This window comes from Anomalospiza imberbis, chromosome 14, assembly GCF_031753505.1.
Source record: "Anomalospiza imberbis isolate Cuckoo-Finch-1a 21T00152 chromosome 14, ASM3175350v1, whole genome shotgun sequence".
Lineage (NCBI taxonomy): Eukaryota > Metazoa > Chordata > Aves > Passeriformes > Viduidae > Anomalospiza > Anomalospiza imberbis.
Window position 1 is genome coordinate 1,487,527 of NC_089694.1, and position 21,694 is coordinate 1,509,220.

At 41.5% G+C, this 21,694-nt stretch overlaps 1 long non-coding RNA gene across 1 annotated transcript in view; it reads right to left on the reverse strand.

Moving 5' to 3' along the window:
- LOC137482300 (uncharacterized) overlaps positions 1-15,168 on the reverse strand; it is a 151,962-nt gene extending 136,794 nt beyond the window's left edge. Inside the window, exon 1 of the long non-coding RNA XR_011003990.1 lies at positions 15,130-15,168. This is a non-coding gene — a long non-coding RNA (uncharacterized lncRNA). The remainder of the gene's footprint in view (positions 1-15,129) is intronic.
- Positions 15,169-21,694: the final 6,526 nt, after the last annotated feature.

Consider the following 21,694-nt stretch of genomic DNA (forward strand, 5'->3'; position numbering starts at 1 on the left):
AAAGCTGATGCAGCCACTAAATCACTGAATTGCCACAAAATGAGACTGGCCCTAAGCGGGGGGGTACAAAGCACCCAGTGAACTTAATCCTCAGGAGTTTATCTTGTTTCCTCCCCTATACACAAACCTTGCCTATATGCAATGCCACCAAGGCAACAAAGCCAGCTCTTGACAAAACTATACCCAAGGAATTACAAACAAAATGGAAGGAGGAGCCTTTCCATCTGCAATTATTAAAAAAAAAAACAACAACAACAACAAAAAAAAAAAAACAAAAAAACAAAAAAAAAACCAAAAAAAAACAAACAAAAAACCACTTCATTTTAATTCTTGAAAGTTGCAGAGGCAAAGTGGCTCTTGATTAAACCAGCAGAAGGGCATCACACACAGACAACTCCAGGAGCATTTCAGTGACCCCTGACAGCACATCCTGCTGGGAAAGGCAGAGAAGCAGGACAGAAAGAAAACCACCTCAATAGTTTTGTTGTCATGGGGCTTAGCAGCACAAACCCACAAGTTCTATGGGACAGCAAATTAGGAAGAAAGTTATTAAGATTCTTATACTCCCCCCAGTTTCTCATTTCTTACCTGCATCGCAGTAATGCCCACGTCTATGCACCAGATTAAAACTGTGCTGTAGTAGCCACTGTTAAATATTTATGGGCACTACCCAAGGATTAAAACACTTGAAAAATTACAATGACTTACCCCATTCTCAGGTACAAGCTTTGAAAGCTGAATTTTAAACATAAAAGCACTTTCAGCTACTTGAATAACATTCAGAGAAGTGAAAAGCACCATAACCCAGAGGAAAGATGTGTTGCTTGTCAGTACCATTGAATTTTTTTTTTTTTTTAATCCCTGCAACTTTTCTACCTCTCTCTAGGAAATAGAAGAGAAAGGTGCATGCTAAGGGGCTAAGAGACACTTCATCTTGCCTTCCCACTCATAATCTGAAGATGACTGTCAAAGGATTTTTAATTTCCTGTGCTAGGGAGATCAGGTTAATCTCCAGTGAGAGGTGTTAACAAAATCCTATAAGCAGAGCTAAGTTCTATGCACTGAAACCTAAAGCCATTGGCATCCATCAGCAGTAATTACTCCTATGCCCAAGTAAACCTTTTCATATGACAATCACTGCACACATTACCTCTAAGTCTGAAGAGCATGTGTGGCTGCTGAGCTAAGAGTGTTATGTATTTACAGTTTGTTCTGGACAGGTAGCAAGACCTTTGCATTTAGAAACTTCTGGGTTGTTCCCATCTAAATCCATCTGTAATATGCAAGAATTCTTGAGGTGAAAGCCACTTGTACCAGAATACCTAAAAATTATTAGCATGAAGATCACTGATCAGATGCAATGAAGGCTTTACACATCTCCCCACTCAGACAACACTCGCTCTTGAATTTATTTACACTTGTGCAGACTAAAGCAGCACCTCAGAGTCTGCTGGACCCTCCAAATGTGCTACCTGGGACCACTAAGAGACAGATTTCAAAGCTGATAATACTACAGGAACTTTTAGCTCAGTATCTGCTAATAAGTGCATTTTCCAGCCTGAGTGCTACCTGCTTGTGATACTCTACTGCCTGAAAACATTCACCCTGGAGGTGTTTGTCAGTTTAGGCTTCTCAGTTTAGGTTTCAAATAAGTGTTTGAACACTTATTCAGAAGTTGTCCCTTTGCCTTGATGTCTCAAGCAACAAGTTTACTATGAACAGTCTCCAAGTCAAAAGGAACAACTGAACACAAGAAAGTCATGCACCATGTACAGGTAATCACAGAATTACTGGAAATTTTCTCCTGTCTCTAATGTAATCCAAATATTCCTCTTGAACACAGTTCTGCAGAACTCTGAGTAGAAGGGTATCAGGGACCACAAAGTCAATTTCCAACTCAGCATTAGTCTCATTGTTTTACTGTGTCTGACACATGGATTTAAAAAAGTGCATCTGTTTCAGCATTCTAGGACTTTAGGGAAAAAAACCCCTCACATTTGTAGCCTTATTTCATATGCTTGTTGGCACTGCAGAGTGATCTAGGAGTGTCCAAGCTGAATTCCTCTCAGCCATACCTAATCCCAGCATAAACCACAGGATGATATTCAGTGCTATCAAATTCCTAATGGACACTGAATGCACAAGTGGAAACCTGTGAGGTGTGCAGAGAGTGGGTGTCACACTGTGAGTGCCACCCTCACTGAGATGCTAAATCCTCTTCTACTGTGCAGTATTAATTAGAAAGTCAGGTCTCAGTGTGTGAAATACAGAAGTGTTTCTGTGCTGACATTCACGGTGACACAATGCTGAGCAATGCTGTGCAAGTTCTCAAGAGAATTGCTGTCAGTGGCAGAGAGAGTGGGAGTCATCCCACTAAGACATGGAACAACCAGAGCAGGGTTTTGTTTGCTTGAACAGCACACACAGTTTTTTGTCCCAGAAAGATTCATTAAGGGCATTCCCACCCACGGCATCTCTTCCTGCTGCCGTGCAATGGTCCCCAAGGCCTTCTGCAGGCTGAATTCCCTCTGAACCACAAACGCCTGCACCACCAGCAGCAAGAGGAGCTGAAGCAGAGGGGAACAGAGAGGGGAATGGCAGACAGGCTGACACCAGAACTTACACAAAACTCTTCTCTATTTCCAGTGTCTCAGCAACAACAGAGAAACCCCCACTGTGTAAGAATCCAGTATTCTCTGACTTTTATACCTTCATCACCGTTCTATCATTCTGTGCCACGTGCTGTATCATCCATATGGAAATCCCAGGAGCTGGTATCTCCTGCAATGCTGTACAGCCACTCCTGGCACAGAGAACTCTCACTGCAATGCTGCAGCACTGCCATGCAGCAGGAAGGAGATTAAGCATGTAGATTACCAAGGGAGGGGATTATGTCTAGAATCTTCCACCTCTCTGTGGGAAGGCTTCATGCTCACATGGCTGGTTTTGGCTCAATTTTTGAGATTTACTGTTTTCTAGTAGCCTTTCTATTCCACTCCTCTGCAAAACACATTAAGAGAGAGTGGGGAAAATTATTTATTGGGCTGCTGGGAGCAAGTTGATTTTCTTTTAGAGTATTTATCAAATTCTTTCAAGTCTCTGTGGTTCAACATATTTAGCTACATCAAAGCCAAAGCATACACTTTTGAGCTATTCATTTTCTGTTAAAATCCACATTCTTGGATGCTGAAATGTTTACTGCACTTTTTCCAAGCTTTGGAGTTAGTGGTCTGCTGGCTGTATCAGTACCAAAACTATTTTGGATGACTGCAGACTGCAAGAATATTTACTGAAATGATGTACTAAGGGAACAGGTTCATTGTTTACACTAGGAAGATTAAATTAGGGCTAAACATTTACAGCGATGCTCTTTTTATTCCTTCTACCCCTGCAGCCATATTCTCAGTTCCACATCAAAACCTGAATTTACAACACAAGATACAGCTGGTGTCATCTGCCATCACAGTAAAACACCAGGCTTCGCTCTGTACTTTTCAGACAATGGAAATGTTCCCTTCCAGGTGGTGAGGTTTCCTCACCCCAGGCTTCTGAGCCAGCAAACTGCACCCCAGATGCCCATCCCTCTACTCTCAGCTTGTCTCAAACATCTGAGATATATCACCAGGTGTCAAGCTGGGACCCAACAGCAGCAAAATATTGCTCAGCACGCTGAGCATGAACGCAGCCCTGCTGTAAATTCCCCCTCCACCCTTGATTACTCGTTAGTACTTCAGCTGATTAGAGAGAGCAGGAGCTGCTGGTGGAACCCTTATTCCTCCGGGCTGCTTTACTCAGGTTTGACAGACACATTTCCAAAGGGCTGTGCATGAAATAAAAACAAACAACAGGGACTGAAGCAGATGAGACTCTCCAAGGGAAAGGTTCACCTTGAAAACAGACCCTCACTATGATTCCTTTCTTCCCCTCTTATCTGGGATCAGCCTCTCACCACAGATCTGACTATCACATAAGAGTACTTCACCTTCCACATGCTCATGCTGACAGAAATGAGACAGTAGAAAGTCTATTTCCAGGGGCTACAGAGAAACAGAATGAGCAGAAAGCAACTTCCCCACCTTCCTGTTCCCAGAGATTCCAGAAGCCCAAGTCACTAATTACTGCTCTGGCTACAACAGCACAAAAAGGCTCAAGAGTGAAGCTTCTGGCAGCTGGGTACACGTGTGGCCAAATTATCACTCAGCACCTTCAAGGCACTGTTGGGTTTCCAGGCTCCTCCTGCTGCTGCCCACGGGTCCCTCTGTGCTGTCCCCAGCAGCCCCTGTCCCCTCTCACAGCCAGGCTGCTTACACACAAGGCTGAGATCAGCAGAGCTAAACCAGCAGCCTGCTGCACTAATTCACCTGCAGCTACCACATTTACAGCTCTACCTGAGAGTTTGGGAAGAGCCAGAATAGATTCCACCTACTACACCAGAAAAGTAATTCAATCGACTTCAATCCCTTTTACAAATTAGCCTTCAGCTGGCAATTTTCACTGCAAAACTATTATAACAATTTTCTAACTGATTCAGTTCAAGTAATAGCTATTCAATAACATTTCCCAAGTATGAAGCACACAGATTTGTCAGTTTGCATGTCTAGAAAGGTCTTTACAGGCTATTGTTGTATTTCTTTCTCTGTGTATGGATTGTGTGCCACAAAAAAAAAAAAAATCCACTTGCTTCATTTGTTAAATTACAAACCACCATACACACCCTCCTCACCATCGCTTACAAACAAAAACCTCCCCACAGCGCCCAGAAGAGAGGAAATATTTAATCCCTGTACAAGCATTGTATAGGGACACATCACCTCTCATGGTGAAAGGGGTAAAACCAACTCTGGTTAATGAAGGATTTAATCCCCAGTTACCAAGACCAATAAAAGCCTTAAAAGTTCCTTCTGTGACCAAAAGGACAAATCAGCCTTCTCACCCACAAAAATGCCAACAGTTCAGTGTGATCTGGTCACACAGACGAAATAAATTATTGCAAAGCAGGTTATTGCTTTGATATTTAATACAGGAGAGAAAAAGATACCTAAACCGACACGTAATAATGAAATCACTCTTGCAGAGTCCTACAGAAAAGCCATCAATCTGCACGAAACCACAATTTACTAAAGATGCAAAATAAGAATAAAGTGGAAAGTGCGAAAGCTCTAGTCCACTTAGAGAGCTGTGGACACTGCTGACCTTCCTCACTGGCTGCTGTGTCTGGCTCTGTCAAGCAGAAAAGACAATCTAGGGGAAAAAAAGAAAATCGAGTGGTAATTTTCATCCAGAATACATTCATCAATTTTTTTTTCTGCAATATAGGAGACCTAGATACTTTTTTCTTGTATTTCTGTGGTTGCTGTACAGCTTTGGTCTACTTGTTAAAAGAAAATAGTTGTAATAACTTAAGGGCATTAAACTTCTTGGTTCTCCTTTTATTAAAAACTTCTCATCTATCATGAGAATTCTACTCACATTCTCCTAATGTGCCTGAAACATTTTGTTTTATTGGGTTCTTATTCCAGAGGTCTTGACTTGTTCTGGTAATTTGCAAATGCTGCCAATCCCTAGCGACGACTGTGTTGTAAAGTTGTGTATTTCTTTTATCATCAAGTTACATTACAGAAATTTAGTACCATTCAGAACACGTGTCCAATACCTTTCAAAGGTACAACACTAACAACAATGGAGCTATGATTTTTTTTTTTAATATTTTTTTAAATTTTAGCTGCTTAGAAAAAGTACACAAAACATTATCTAATTTGACAATGGCCATTTATCACTGACTTTATTCAAGAGTAGAAATAATGAATTTGTTAGGTATTATACTAATTATTTTCTGTAAAAAATGAAAAAGTAAAATATTTCTGTGAATTAAAGTACAGAACAGTGAAGCAATGTGATCAACAGCTCTAACATCAAGAAATATGAATTAACAATTATCTAAAAATTTGTTAAGAAATGGTTGCAAACAATTAATTTCCAAGCGTTTCAGTTTAAAAATTCTGTGATTTCCAAATTAGATACATGTTCCATTAGGGGCTATACTAAACTCCAACAGCTTTGGCTCTGCACATTTTACTGTAATGTAGGACAGAATAAATTATGTAGCAACCTGTTAGGAGCCAATGGTGGTAGAACTTTATTAAAAAAACAGATTAAGAAAAAGATTACTGTATAAGGGTTTGGCATAAAAGGAAGGAAAAAGCCAATGGCAATTTCACAAATTGAAAAAGCTTCCAAAGGAATCTGATGTTGTAGCCAAAGCCTTCTCCTGTGCTGAGGGGCTGTTTTGCGGTGGAGAAGGGGAGGGTTTGCTTTGAGGTTTGGGGGTTTTTGTTCTCTCCAAGCACAGGGGTGACCACAAATCAATGCAATGGAAACTACAAATCACCAGAAACAGCCAGACCAATTCCCTCAAGTTGCAAGGCCCATTTTTCCATAAACATCTCAAGTAATAACAGATATCTGGGAGCTGCTGTGCTCCCCAGGTGCTGGGTGTGAGCTCAGGGACCCCTCCCCTGCTCACACCTGAGCAGAGCTGGGCAGGTGACACCAAACAGGTGACAGGGGAGGCTCTGGCACCTGGCATTTTCCTCCTGGCCCTCTCCTGCCCTCAGCACGGGCAGAGCCAGTGCAGGAGCTGCTGCTCACCCCTGGGGTCCCAAACCCTGAACTTCAAATGCTGTTTGTCAGGGGGACATCAACAAAGCACACCATGAAGTTCATCCCCTTCCCCATCTCCTGAAAACTCTGCTTCATCAGCTTCCAGAGACTGTTTTGCTGTTCCTGCATAGAAAGGCAAATATAACAGTCTAAAGGTCTTTTGAAAAATGGGGAAAGAAAGCCTTTTGGAGATCTCTGTAGATAGCAAGAGATCTTTCAGTTCCCAAGAAAGTGCTGAATATACAATTAAATGCTAAACAGTGCTACAGACATTGTTATATTCAGAACTGTTCCAGAGAGAAAAATCATCTCTTTCACAGGTCTGACAACTGTAAACTCCACTCTTATACAAGAGCTCAACATCTTTCTTAATCAAAAAGAGGGACTTGTAAGACACACATATTTATAAGCCTGAGTGAAATGGATCATGTTCCTATTCAGAGACCTTGGTACTGCTTGCCCATGATACACCACAATTCCATGTGTGTAAATAAAGCACATGTTAAATGTGTTACATTAGCTCTATTCCCTGATTTGTTGGTTTGTCTGGATTATGGGTGGTCACAGAGTTCTCTGGTCCTGTCAGGAAAGGCAAAACAGTTTAAGTGAGGCCAGTGCTGCCAGTGAATCTGATGTGGGACCCCAGCTTTTGTTTTGTCCAACAAGTCAGAGACAAGGAATCTTCAGATGTACTGTAAGTTTAGTTACTAATTTATATTTATAATTGGAAGTGGATGCAAGCCCTTTTCCCTTTCGCATTTTTAAAAGGGTTTTTCTTAGGTTTTTTTTTTTTTTTTTTTTTTTTTTAATCAGATACATACAAGTCATCTAACTTGTAAGAACAGGAAACAAGGTCAAACCAAAGATCCCTCCAGTTCAATACTCCAGCAGCTGCCAACAGCAGATGTCTGAGGAAGCTTTGGGAACATGACAAGTACCCAGGGAGTGTACACAGTGTTCTGTGGGCATGTTCTACAATCCCAAGATTCAGGGGTCAAGAACCTCTTGGAGAGAAGTAATTTTTTTTTAATACAGAAAGCCTTAATAATTTGAATTTGTTGCCTACTTGTCCAATTGCTTTTGAACCCACACAGATTTTATTATCTACACACAATGCATTGGATCAACAACTTCCACAGTTTAACTTCATGCTGTGTGAGGAACTGTTTGCTTTAATCATACTGAGCCAACCACTTGCTGAGTTTGATAGCTCTTAATTCTCTTATGGAAGAGACAACTCCCTCCTGTTCTCTTTCTCCAGCTAATTCATACTTCCTCTTGGTTTTCTTTTCTCAGCCTAAAAGCTCCTAGCATGAGTCACTTAAAAACAACAGTTCCATTCTGCTGATCATCATGCAGCATTCCTTCCTAGATCTTCTGGAGTTCTCCTGCACCCCGAGACAAAGGTCACATCCACAGACAATAGGAGATGCCCACGAAGGAGACAATCATGTCCTTTATTTTCCACTCTCTGTCAATTTCCTAACATTCTGTCTGTCTTTCTGGATTTTAACCACTGCCATCCATTATTTCCATAAACCATGAGAAATATCAAGACTCATTTCAGAACTTGTAATTTTGTTTATAAATCTAGGGCTGCCTAGGATACCTGGAATGAATGTGGGGGAAATCATGACATTTTATTCAGCCACACACTTTTTACATCATTATCTATCAGACTTCATATGTGCTCTGCCAGTGCATTTACCAGCATTTCACAGTAAATACATTCATCATACTTTGTCTTCCTGGAAGAGTAATTCTGCTCTGAATGAAGTACAGGACTAACTAACAAAAGCAGTTTTCCTTTACTCCTGGTTTTATATCTGCATGAAAACGGCTCCCCAGCCAGCACAGCCAATGCTGAAGTGTACAAGATGTGAGAGGCAAGCTGAAATCAGTGTGCTGCTAGCAGGGGCTGCACCACAGCATCTCCTCTGTGGGATCCAACTGTCCCTCCAATGGACAGCCCCATTCCAGAACACGTCTGGAATGCATGGCAAGCTACTTAATCCCAAAAAATAAATAAAATAAAATAAATTAAAAAAAAATCAATAAAATAATTTCCAAGTCTTCTAAATTCAGTTGTTTGCAGTTTTGGACAGTCTAGAAATACTCCAAAACTTGCTTGAACCTTGGCAAGGTAGCTATGCAGGGTTAATGACAGGCAATAACATGAACTGCATTTTATGTACTGGGTAATTTAAACGTACACTAATATTTAACACACAAAGTAGATGTTGAAGCACATTCTTGCCAATAACGCCGTCAAACTCAATAGAATCCAGTGCCAAATTTGATTGGCGTCAGTTAACAATTCCGTGCTTTTCAGGCAGAAAATATCAACAAATGCAAATACTTTATTTTATTTTCACCCCATAAAAAATCATTTTATAGTGTCTATTAAGCATTAAAAGTAAACACAATCACAACTCTGGAGTTTCCAGAAACATGCAGAAGTCATTTAGGCAGCTCCTGAGCAGAAGTGCCATATTACTAAGCAGTTTACATTTTTATGTATTCTTTCGGGAATTTTCTGTACAGGCTTCTGATATCAGAGTGGCAATTCCCATCTTTTGTTTTGTCTCTAACAACCTGCCAGGATAATTAAACTCACCACTCAGCACGTCTCGGTGCCTGCAGAATCTTCTGGACAGACATCAGAAGACTGGCATGGAAGCAACTTGTGTCTCTTTAATGAGGAGGAGAAAATCTCCAGCAGCAGATGTCCAGCTAATCCAGCCTCAAAGGCAGGAACAAATGCCAGCCACAAAAAAATGAACCAAAACTGAAAAGAGCACATGTCCCCCTGCCCCAGAAAAGGAGAAGGTCTGCTGAGCAGATCCATCCATTCTATTTGACCTGACCGAGTGCCAAGTGCAAATCCCCAACAAAAATGCCAAAGAAAGCCTCTGCAGCCTTCACTTCAAGCCCCTTGGTGCTCCCAGACGTGACCCCCAGCTCATGACAAAGATGCCCAGGCAGCCACTCAACGCCTGCAGATCTCCACTGCTATTTCACCACCTTCCCGGTGTCCCTCTCAGTACAGCCCTGCACAAATCCCTCAAGTTTAACCTCAAACCACTTTGGAGACTGGAACCCCCCCGTCAGCAGGGTCAGGTAATCAGGAGCAGAGCAGAATTCTCTGTCACTTGAGAAGTCTCACAGTCTCACAGCTGGTCTAAGCTCTGGTCTACTCCTAGGCACGAGAAAACTCTTAAACCATGGGTTCCTCCCCTGCAAGGCCCATTTTGTCAAATATTCTCAGAAAATAAAAATTTGGCTGCAGAAATGGAGTTTTATATAGCTAGTCAGCACAAGAGGAAGGAAACATTTGGGAGCTGTTTGGCCAGCATGTGTCTCTGTCTGTTCAACACCCCTTGAAGACACTCAGGAAAGAGGGGATCTATTTTCACTTCTTCTATCAGACTCATTTAAGGACGTGTTTTGACTCAGTGCTTTCACACTTGGGTCATTCTCCAGGAATAAACTGACTGGATTTTCAAGTTTTTCTTGAAGAGACTTGTTCAAATTGTTTTGTTCTGCACAATTGCCCATAGTCATCAGCTAAGAGATGGCCCAGCTGACCCCTTGAGCTTCCCTTGGCACTTCAGAGTGCCCATTTTAGGTAGCTCCCACTCAGATTATATTGGCTTTTGCAAATTACACATGTGGAACTCAACATTTACTAGATATTTAATAGAAATACTGTTTCTTAATTCAATACTAGGTATTCTTCTGGCACTAACCAGTGGCACAACAACGAGGGAACAGGCAGATTTGTCATTTGTCACTGCTAAAACCAAGGACAATGCAACCCCCTTCCTCCATTTGAAGGGGAAATGTGCAGCATAGTTGTTGGGAGGATGCTCTTCATCCAGGGCAAAAAGATAATCAAGGCATTTATGTTAAGTAGGTCCATCATAAGGGGAATGAATTTTAAAGCCAGAAAACTCAACTTTGTTACAGAATCTGAAGTAGATATTATGGAATTGAGCAGAACACTAAGGAGCGTTTTTCTGTGCATTTGAGTCTTTGCTTAAACAGAAAAAGACTAAAGCCACTAAGAAGTTTGAGCAGCTAGATATTGATCAAAACTCTCATGCATGGTGGTGAGAAAGTCTGTAAGATTATCCTTTCCCATATTACTGCTCAAAACTTAAAAATACTTAAAGCATATGCTCACTAGAACTTGTGGAAGAACGAGTGCTGGTGGAAACAGAAGGTCTGTTCAGGATAATCACCTCCTGCTTGACATTGTCCAGGACCCACCATCAAAAAGTAGGCATAAATAAAGATATTATAAGCTCTATTCACATCTGCTTCATTCTGGGATCCAAACACCCCTCTAGAAAGTGCAGGATGGAAGTGACTGTGTGTGTACACAAAGCTGTCACACTTCAGATCCTTTCTCAAACCAGTAATATCATTTGGGATGGAACAGTAAAAACCAGCTCTGGGACCCAGCTGGGGCATCCAGGCTGATCAGGAATTGGAGTACCTAGAACCAAGGTGGGTACCAGACAGCCTCAATTAGTGCCTAATGACTTCTTCTGTAATGGACATGAGGAAGTTCCAGTGTCCTCAACAACTTTGTGAATGTTTTCCTCAAGAGAAAAAAAGGATTGCAGGTTTTACACCCAGAAAATGGGATATAGCTCTTTCTCTGAACTAGTATCATGTGCCAAGAGATTATTACTAAAAAGTTTTCAAAGCCACCAGATTCCTTATTTCAGTATTTCCAGCAAGGCATCATTATTTCTACTGTTCTCCAGGGTAAACCTCACTTAAGCTTGGCCCATTTAATATAATAGAAGAGTAACCAGAAATCAAATAGACTTTTGTCTGTGACTTGCTCAACAGTGTTAAAGTAACTCAAAAAGTTTGAGTGCTTTGGTGGCAAATTGCCATCTGCCCCAAGCATGTCCCAAAGGCTCTGTGAAGTGATTTCAACAACGATTTTTCAGTGTTCTGAACTTCTTTTAAAAGTCTTTCATCCCTTATTTCCCAACCAGGAGTCCAAAAAAGTATCTTGTAAATAGCTGTACAGTCAGATCACCTGCACGTGTCACACCTCCTCAAGAGGAACAGGACAGAAAGGAAATAAAATAACGTGGAACAAACCCTCACTCCCAACAGGACGAAAGCTTAAGAACAGTAGAAGACCAATTCTTATTTCAAGAACTATATACTAATTACACCTAAAATAAAAGATAAACTAAAGTTCTCTTACAGGGAGGCACACCCATTAAAGATGCATGGGTCAGCATTTGTACAATTGTATTTTTAAAAATAGTTCATGCTAAAGTAATAAAAAAATATTTTCTTTCTCTCAGTCTTGAGGAGGTCTTCTTGAAGATCAAAGGATATGAAGTGAATTAATTTTGATAATCAGCTATGTTTTCTATTTTACCAATTTAAACACAATATTTTCCAAAAGAAAAAAAAAAAAAACCCTCTAGATTTTTATATAGGCAAGTATAAGAAAAGCAACCAAAAAAAAAAAAAAAAGTTTTGGTTATAGAAAAGACCAAAGATATGAAAAGCTTGGGTTTTTTTGAGGGGCATTTCATTTTAAATATGACCTTAATTTCAGGGAAATAGCTGTTCTTGAACATAAACTTCCCCCTCATCTCTTAAAGCAACGATGAGACATTTTCTGAACACTTGTCAGGAATTCCTGCCCATTTGAAATCCTGCAGGTTTCTCCTGCATCCTGACACAGGGATTATTCTGAAACTCTAATTAGAATAAAGAAGGCCTTGATTCAGTGGAGTGCTGAAGCCACCAAGTGATCATATGGTTAGCCTTAACCTTTCCCACGAGATGCATTTCTGGTGACAAAACAGAAAATGCAGCAACATTTATTACTTTATATTCATTCCTCAGACACACAGTACAAGAGTTTAGTTGATAAAATAGCAGTGGGGATAAAAAACCATCTTCAGAGTCAGTCCCTGCTCTGGGTACAAAACCAACCAAAGGAGCTGCTCGCACACAAAATATCACACTGAGCACGGGGGGCAGTCCATAGGGTGGAACTGCTACACACCAGGGGCCAAACCAGCACTTTAGGGGGAAAAACCAGTGTAAATAAGGAGTGGCTGAACCCAGTCTCAAGCCTAGAACACCACTGCTTTACAAACCTTTCTGCATTTCCGAATTATAGAACCAAGTGTGTTCACCGAACTCATCCGTGAGTGTGCTCTCACTCAGATTGAGCATTTCCATATGCGGGGATTATTAACAGGAGCCTTCATCTACAGAACACCTTGTAACAAACTGCTGACTGAGTGCAGTCCACTGGTGATAAAAATAATGGAGAAACATGCCCTGTTTTGCATTTTAATCTTGATTGAGTCTGAACAGTTCTGAAAACCACACATTGGAAAAAAAATAGATATAAAATTACTGTAAATTGCAGTGAAAGATGACTGAATTGAAGTTCAGCTTTCTGGTGCCAAAGCCCCTTGGCTTTGTCAGTATGAGCCACATTTGCTGCATTTTTAGTCATTTTCTCCCATCAAACACTGTACAGTAACAGCATCCAAAGGGTGATTCCGTGATGGAATCCACAGGAATATCCCTACCCCACTTTTCTGATGAAGCAAATCTATTGATATCAAATGCTCAGTACCAGATTAAACCAAACCCAGCAGCCACATTTCAGGCCGATTCTTAATTTGCTCTCAGCTGGAGTCTTCATCCAAAGCTATTTGATAGAACTGGGTGCCTTTCAAATGCATTCTTGCATCTTTGGAAATGTTTTGAAATGTTGAATTTTGTGATGTTCGCCTGCATGCTTGTTCAGTGAGTATAATGACCATGGAGCTGCCTCTTGTACACTTAAAAGTCTGACTTTGCTTTCCAAAACAATTTGTAACTGTTGTCTCCATTGAAAGTTTTTAGGAGAGGAACACTCCACTACATAAGATCAGCTATCATTAATTTTGTTCTTTTGCATTTAGTTATTTTCATTTTTATTATCTTCAAAAAGCCAGATGATACAGCTTCACATGCATTCCCATTCCAAAATGTCCATTTTATTTTCTCCAGCAATGCTACTTTCAGTTAACAAGTAAAGTGTAAATGAGATGAGCTCACAAACAATTGAGAAAAGTTACTGCTGTGCTCAAAAATATTAAAAACTTTATAGAAGGCAATAAAGGTCCTGCCAAAGCAAAAATATGGGACTCTGATAAATTTCTTTGCAGAAAGTGAGAAACTATCTCATGTGTGTATATATAGAGAGAGACATATGTACACAAACACAAAGATCTTGCCTGAAGCTACTTATTTCCATTGTTAATTACAAAACTTACCGTGGAAAGCAAGGAATGGTATCTGGCTCATAAAAATGCTTAGTAATTGTTAAGAATTAAGAAAAGAACTCATCTGATTTAAGATATACCTCTCAATTAGTGCTGTGTTATTTTTGTGCATTATGTTTACTGTGCAGAATTTCTCCACGAGGAATCAGATAATACACATCAGTTATCATTTTGCTTTGCTACATGTATGTGACATTATGAAGGAACAAGAAGAACTTTGCAGTTCCAGGGGAAAATAAGAGCAATCAATTAAAAATAAAAATAAAGGAGGACAACATCTATTCAAAGAAGTCAATCTTTCTACACCATTTTGATCTCATTCACAGGGGTTTTGGTTTTGCTTTCAAAAGTCCATAATTTCAACACACCTCAAAACAAAAATAAAGTCAGGTGCTTGTCATAGGCTCATTTTTAACATGGTCATTAATGGTTGGATCAAACCTCATTGAAGCCTGAGGCTTCTGCAAGCAGATAAAACTTGGTATATGAACAGAATAATTATAAATTAAGATTTTAGATACGTGCTTTTCAGTCACTTCTATGAACTTGCATAAAAGATTTTCAGCTTTTGTTAACAAGCAAAATTCCACAGCCATCTCACCACTCTTGAGTGCAAGAATAACATTTATATTCCCTTTCTGAAGTCAGAGCAGGTAAGCCACATAAAACAAAGTCCAAGTGAAGGCCAGTGAGAAACAGTAACTGCCTGTGATTGAGGAAGTTAGCTCACACTCGTAAGCAGATTAACGGAAAATAGTTCAATCATTTTCATCCTCAGCTGCCCACACTGCCCCTCTCCAGGATTACTGCCAATCCACCAGGAACAACAAGCAACACCAACTGGAGCAACTCAGTTAACCTAACACATCACCTTGAACTGCAGCTGGCACAGGCTGGCATTAACATCCATAAACCACGACCCAAATCCATTTCTTTTCAAAACAGTTCTTCAGAGAAGTTTTCAATAAGGAAACAAACATTGCAGCAAAGGACCATGCAAACTGTAGAACAGGACACCTGCAGACCCAAAAAACCCACCCAGGAGCTCTCAGGAGGCAGCATCTCTGCCCCTCTACTCCCAGCTTCACGGCAAGGCTGGGCTCCGCAGCGGGCCCCCAGCAGAACCCTCCCGCCTTACCTGCACTGCAGCCAGCAACGCAGCAGCTCCAGCAGGGGCCAGGAGCTCTGGCAGAGCCAGGGGGACGAGGCAGCCACTGGGGATGGGTTTGAGCCCTGATTTCAGAGTGCCAGGACTGGGCTGGGCTGGGCTGGGCTGGATTGGATTGGATTGGATTGGATTGGATTGGATTGGGCTGGGCTGGGTTGGATTGGATTGGGCTGGGCTGGGTTGGATTGGATTGGATTGGATTGGATTGGATTGGATTGGGCTGGGCTGGGCTGGGCTGGGCTGGGCTGGGCTGGGCTGGGTTGGATTGGATTGGATTGGATTGGGCTGGATTGGATTGGGCTGGGCTGGGTTGGGTTGGATTGGATTGGATTGGATTGGATTGGGCTGGGCTGGGCAGGTCTGGGTTGGATTGGATTGGATTGGATTGGATTGGATTGGATTGGATTGGGCTGGATTGGATTGGGCTGGGCTGGGTTGGGTTGGGTTGGATTGGATTGGATTGGATTGGATTGGGCTGGGCTGGGCAGGTCTGGGTTGGATTGGATTGGATTGGATTGGATTGGATTGGATTGGATTGGATTGGATTGGATTGGATTGGATTGCATTGGGCTGGGCTGGGTTGGGTTGGATTGGATTGGATTGGATTGGATTGGATTGGATTGGGCTGGGCTGGGCTGGGCTGGGCTGGGCTGGGTTGGATTGGATTGGATTGGATTGGATTGGGCTGGATTGGATTGGGCTGGGTTGGGTTGGGTTGGATTGGATTGGATTGGATTGGATTGGATTGGGCTGGGCTGGGCTGGGCTGGGTGGGGATGCCAATGCCCCACCTGGGGCAGGTCAGGGCTATCAACACCTGCCAGGGCTTTCAAACCCTCACAGGGATCCTTTATTTCCCAACCCAGTGTCCATTTCATCTCCGAGTGCCCCAGCAGCTCACACGCAGTGCCTGAGCAGCCTCCCCGTGCCACACCACCCCATAACTGGCTCCAGCTGAAGGTTTGCATCTGGCTCTGTCTGCAGCCCACCAGGAAAGGCACTGCAGCAAAGCCCACCCTGGAAGGACGAGATTAGACATCAAAATACTCAATCTCTTGCCAAAGCAGATGAAATAAAAGAGTGTTCTGTGGTCATGTCACAGCATTGAAAGCCTGGTGGAGGTAAAAATTACTAAGAAATTACAAAAGGAGTTAGCAAATAGAAGCTGGAAAAGGCATAGATATTAGCCCTGACATTAAATTAATTGGCTCTTCCCCCTCTCACTAATAATATCCAGGATATACAGAGTCAATTTACTCTCCTCCAAAGACCAGTCTCAACCAAATTTCTTAATAATAAAAGTAAGGGAAGGAGAAGAGGGAAGTAAGTAAAACCAAAATGATGCTACTTAAAAACAAGCAGTGTGATTTTTTAAAAGTAGTTCAGAATTGGGATTCCTTGTCTTAAAACTTAAGTTAAACCAAGAAATAAAGACAGTTCAAAAAAATAATTAGATGTTTCAAAGAATGAGACTATCTCCATAATTACATAATATTTTCCTTTTATCTTAAAAAGGAGTGAGGATTGTATTACAAGGTATAGGTCAACAACTAATGAACAAGATGAAGGATAAATGTTTTTAGAGAGACTCAGGCAGCCATCTGCAAGAGGAGAAGAAAGGAAATGGCAAGCCTCTTAACCTTTACTGTTTTAGCTCACAATTAATCTGGTAGAAGATAAGAGGCCCATAATCCTTTTATGAGTTTTATCAGAAATAATAAGCCAACAAATTTACAAAACGCATATGCAAACCAGTGTATCCTAAGCTTATTAAGGATGCAGCAATCCCACAAAAGAAGGTCATAACTGAAACATCCTGTAACAGATGCTTAGAGAAAGGATGTGAGAAACAGGGCAAGTAAAGAACAACCCTTTTCTTGTTCATCCCTCCCAGGTACAATCCATAATTTCAGAACTCCCGTGCTAGAGGTTGCATTTAGAAAATTATTTTCAGCTGCTCCCTCTGGTCCACTCTTCCATAGGGGCTGTGTATAATCCTTTTTTGAACCCATTTATAATTTGGCTTCTGCAGTGCTCAGTGTAAAGTCTTCCATCATTTATTTACACATTGTATGAAAAAAAATGCTTGCGTTTTCTTAAGCTTCCACATGACAGATTTATTGAGGTACAGATTAGCTCTTAAAACAGAGGATGGTTTAAATGGCAAAAGTGCTAGGGACAAGAATACTTGGGAATAATCAATACCACCTGTGCCAAAAGAATAATTGAATTGCAGTAGTTTGCCTAAAGACAGAAAAATGAGACAACATTATAGCAGTAATCAGGAAAATAAAAGCCTTTTGCAAAGAGGAATGGAATTATCTGTTCCTCATGGCCACAGTGAATAAGCAATAGGTTTAAATGGCATAAGGAAGCTCAAAGCTGGATATAAGAGGAAAAAACATCATCCTAATAATAGCAAGGCTAATCCAAAGGACTTCTCTGATAGTTTCTCTGCTAGCAAACTGGGGGAGAACCTTTCTGAAAGGACACAGATCTGTTCAGCTGGTTTTAGCAGGGAGAGCTGCACTCAGTGACCTCCTGTGTCCCTTCCAGTGCAGCTCTACACAGCCACGGAGAAAGGAAGTCCATCCACACCTGGTTCAGAGGCTCGTTTCACTCCCTCTCAGAGTCGTGCTTTATTTATGTCACACACAGCCAGCACTGCGGGTACCTGGAAGAGCAGAGCACAGCCAGTGGGGTGCCCAGGATCCATGGTGGGCTTTGCAGAGTTAAATTATTCATTTGTTAACAGTTCAGGAACTGTTGCCTCTGCTTTAACACATAACTACTCTCGCTCTACTCTCTAAATTCCAAATTCAAGTTTGAGAGCAGAAATCTGGCTTTCTGCAGGTAGGATAGCTTTTCCTTCTGGGCAGCATCACACTGGTCATGATAAAAACTGCAGTTCTCAGGGGGAAACATCATCTAAAACTAAAGACCCAGTGGTCATCTAAATCAAAATTCCACATTTTCCTGCAAGGAATGGGGATTGCTGAAACCATGTCTGTTTGACAGAGCGTGCAATAAGAATGTAGCTTTGGGGTTTAGCCCCTCTAGCTACATATAGTGAAGAGAATCAGATAATTCTGTGTAAATCAGAATTCAGTTTCAATGGATACATATAGGTAAAGTTGTTTGCTCATACTAAAATAATATGTTTTATCCAAACACTTTGTTTTGCTGTTCATTCCTGACCATATTTCACATCGTGGTATCTCAGAGGACAAAATTATTTACAGAGTTAGTTACCTGTAAATATTCTACCTTGTTGGTATAAATCAGGGATATAATGAAACATCAGCTGCTACTTAAAGTGCTTGGCAGGACAGTTCATCTCATATTTATGTGCAAGCATAAACTTGGTGTGTCCTGATGTATAATTGCAGTAACAATTCTGTTGAATTTATCACTGCAAAGCTGCAGATAGAAGTGTGCAGCAAATCTCATTGTTTTCATCATAAATGTTTTATATGTTTTCTAAATTGTTAGTATTTTTCCAAATCTTCCAAGCTTGGAAAATACATTTTAAAAAATTATTCTAAGAATCTTGAAAGGATTGAAATACAAGTCAAAGAACTTAGAATAATCTGATTAATAAACCTTTAAATACAGTGTATTCTGAGAACAGTTTTTCTTACTGAGAGAGAGAAAACAGATGCTCAGAGGGCTGGAGCATCTCATCTGTGAGATGGGATGCTGAGAGGGGAGGTTGATCATGCTGGGGAAGAGAAAACTCCAGGGAGGGCTCAGAGCCCCTTCCAGAGCCCAAAGGAGCTCCAGGAGAGCTGGGAGGGACTGGGGACAGGGCAGGGGGTGACAGGACAAAGGGAATGGCTTCAGGCTGAAAAGGGGCAGGGTTGGACAGGATTTAGGAGGAAAACCTTCCCTGTGGAGGTTGTGAGAGGCACTGGAGGCCCAGAGAAGCTGGGGATGTCTCAGAGATGGAGGGCACTGAGTAACCTGATCAGACAGAAGAGATGAAAGGGAGCTTGGAAAGGACAGTGAGGCCAGTTCCTAAACCTGCCTCATGGTGCCTGTGACAGAGGCAACCCCACCTGCTCCTGGAGTGCCCGTTCCAGCCCTGTCACACGGTGACACGAAATAACTCATACGCCTGCGTTAGATGCAGAAGAGGGAAGAAAAGAACTAAAAAGGAGAAAGTTTATTTTCTGACCATGCAGTATATAGAATCTCAAAAGTGGTAGTGGATTGGAGGATGGAATTGCCACCTCTCCAACCACACTGGTCAAACCAAGAGTCCATCAATTCTCTTCTCCCACAGAGAAGAATGCAAAACAATCATTGTTTACATGAACAGTGTGAGAACTCCAGTAGAAAAATATAAACATCAGAAGGCATAGAAAACTTAGAAGAACTTTGAAGCTTTTAAAAGAACAGGGTGACACAGCCCTGTCCCTGCCACCTTCCTCCTGCCAGCACATGAATTGATGGGACATTCCCTCTCTTCCCCCCAGTAACCTGCACCAGGAAACAAATCCCGCTTAAAGGTGTCCCAAGGAACCCCCCTGGCCTTCCTCCTGTCCCAGGAAAGCAGAGGCTGATTCTCCTCAGGCCCACCCAGCCTGGCTCCCCAGCACCACGTCTGTGCCCCCACAGCAGTGAGGAACAGCCATCTGTCGGGATCTGTGATATTGAGATGCTCCCGAGATTGTGGAAAGTCTCTCTTTCAGCCCCGCTGCCAAAGGAGGAGTCGTAATTCATCTGTGCTGGTTTTCAAGGTTGTTTATTCTTTCTTATCTACAATATTTTCTCTCTGACCTGCAGCAGGTCTGTCCTGCAGGACAGTGTGCAGGGCTCTGCCCCTCAGTGGGATGTTACAAACATTATATACCAAAAACTACGTGTGGTATATTTACAATAACGTGCCAATATCCATCACCCATGTTGAACAGTGTGTCCCCAGCCCAAACCAACAGAAAAATGCCAACACCACATTGATCATGGAGGGCATGAAGAAGAGAAAAAAGGACAAGGCATGCCCAGTTTCCTCTATCTTGCCTCCTTTGAACCCCTTATCTAGAATCCTAAAATTCTACTTTTGCACCCGTGCCACACTAATTACTACTTATGTCAAACACTCAGAGCTTGTAATTCATCCTGTAAGATTGAAAACTCTTTTCCATGGACAGAGATCAGAGACAGAGTCTCTTGGGGCTCTGTACAGGGGGGTTCCTGACCCCCTGCCAGGATCCCAGACCTTCCAGGGCAGCCAGAGGGATGCCCTGGATTCCCACACCCACCCTGCAGCAGGGAAAACCTGGCGGGCAGAAATCATCCTCTGCACACACAGGAACCCCAAACCCTGACCCTGGGCAAAGCTGCTGCACAGATGGCAGCTCCGAGGCAATGGATATCCATTCCCTTCTGCAATGCCCTCAATATCTCCTTGTCTACCAGCCGGGTGTTTATTCATTCTACATTGCTTCATTTGTTATTTTCCTTTATTCCATTTCCTATTTCAGTCTCCTCATTAATTTTTATGCACTTTTATTTTCATTTGTATACTTTTCATCACTTCAATATCCTAATATTTCAGCAGTCCAATTAGCTACTTCCATATCTTAATCACACCGAGACTCCTTATTCAGCTATAAATATAATTTTATTACTGCTGTTTTAATGACTAAGTGTTATAATAACTATTCTATATAAAACAATTTCTCTTAAAACTTTCCCCATTTCCTTCACTTGTCTATAATTCATTTCATCTCTCATCATATTTTCCATTTTGTTCAGTAGATCCTATAGAATCCCAAAAGATTTCCTGTATTGGAAGCTAATTACCTGGGGAGGGGGTAAACTTTCACTGCTTCACCACAAACATGAGGAGCAAACATGGAAACATTTTCCCCACACTTATCAGACTGTCCTAAACTTGCTGAATGAACCCAAGCCTTAAGACAGGGAGCATCCCCACGTTAAGAGGAATACTCTTTTAATTAACATGCAAGCACAGCCCAGATGGGCATTATGAATATAATACACAGCTCTGTTCTGAGTATCAGCATCATCAATAAAATATGTCTTAGTAATATACGAAACCATTACTTCTGAACTGAAAATCCAGCATTATTCTCAGCTTTATTTTTCAGGAAGACCATATATTTGCAGTGAAATAGTTAATATTTATTATATTTATTAATTTAGTAACATTCTATCTTCTAAAATCCACATTATTTCAGGCAGATCATTAATTTCTGAGATGCTGTTGCTTCTAACTATCAAATAAACTGCAATGAAAGTCTTCAAGTCAAACCATAAACATTTCTTCCTTTCTAACTGTCCCCGTTCTGTGAGCTGGAAGATTTGTCTGCGGCACGAAGGTGCAGGTGCCAGCAAGGTCTTCTGCAAGAACCATGCACAGAAATGTTCATTCCATGTCACCCTGGAGATGGAAACAAAGAGGATTAGGTCATTTCAGAATCAAAATCACCATTATTCAGTGTCAATTTCTCTTCAACTGCTACACTTTCTAACTTTAATTTGGTTTTATGAAGGAAGAATTAAAAGCA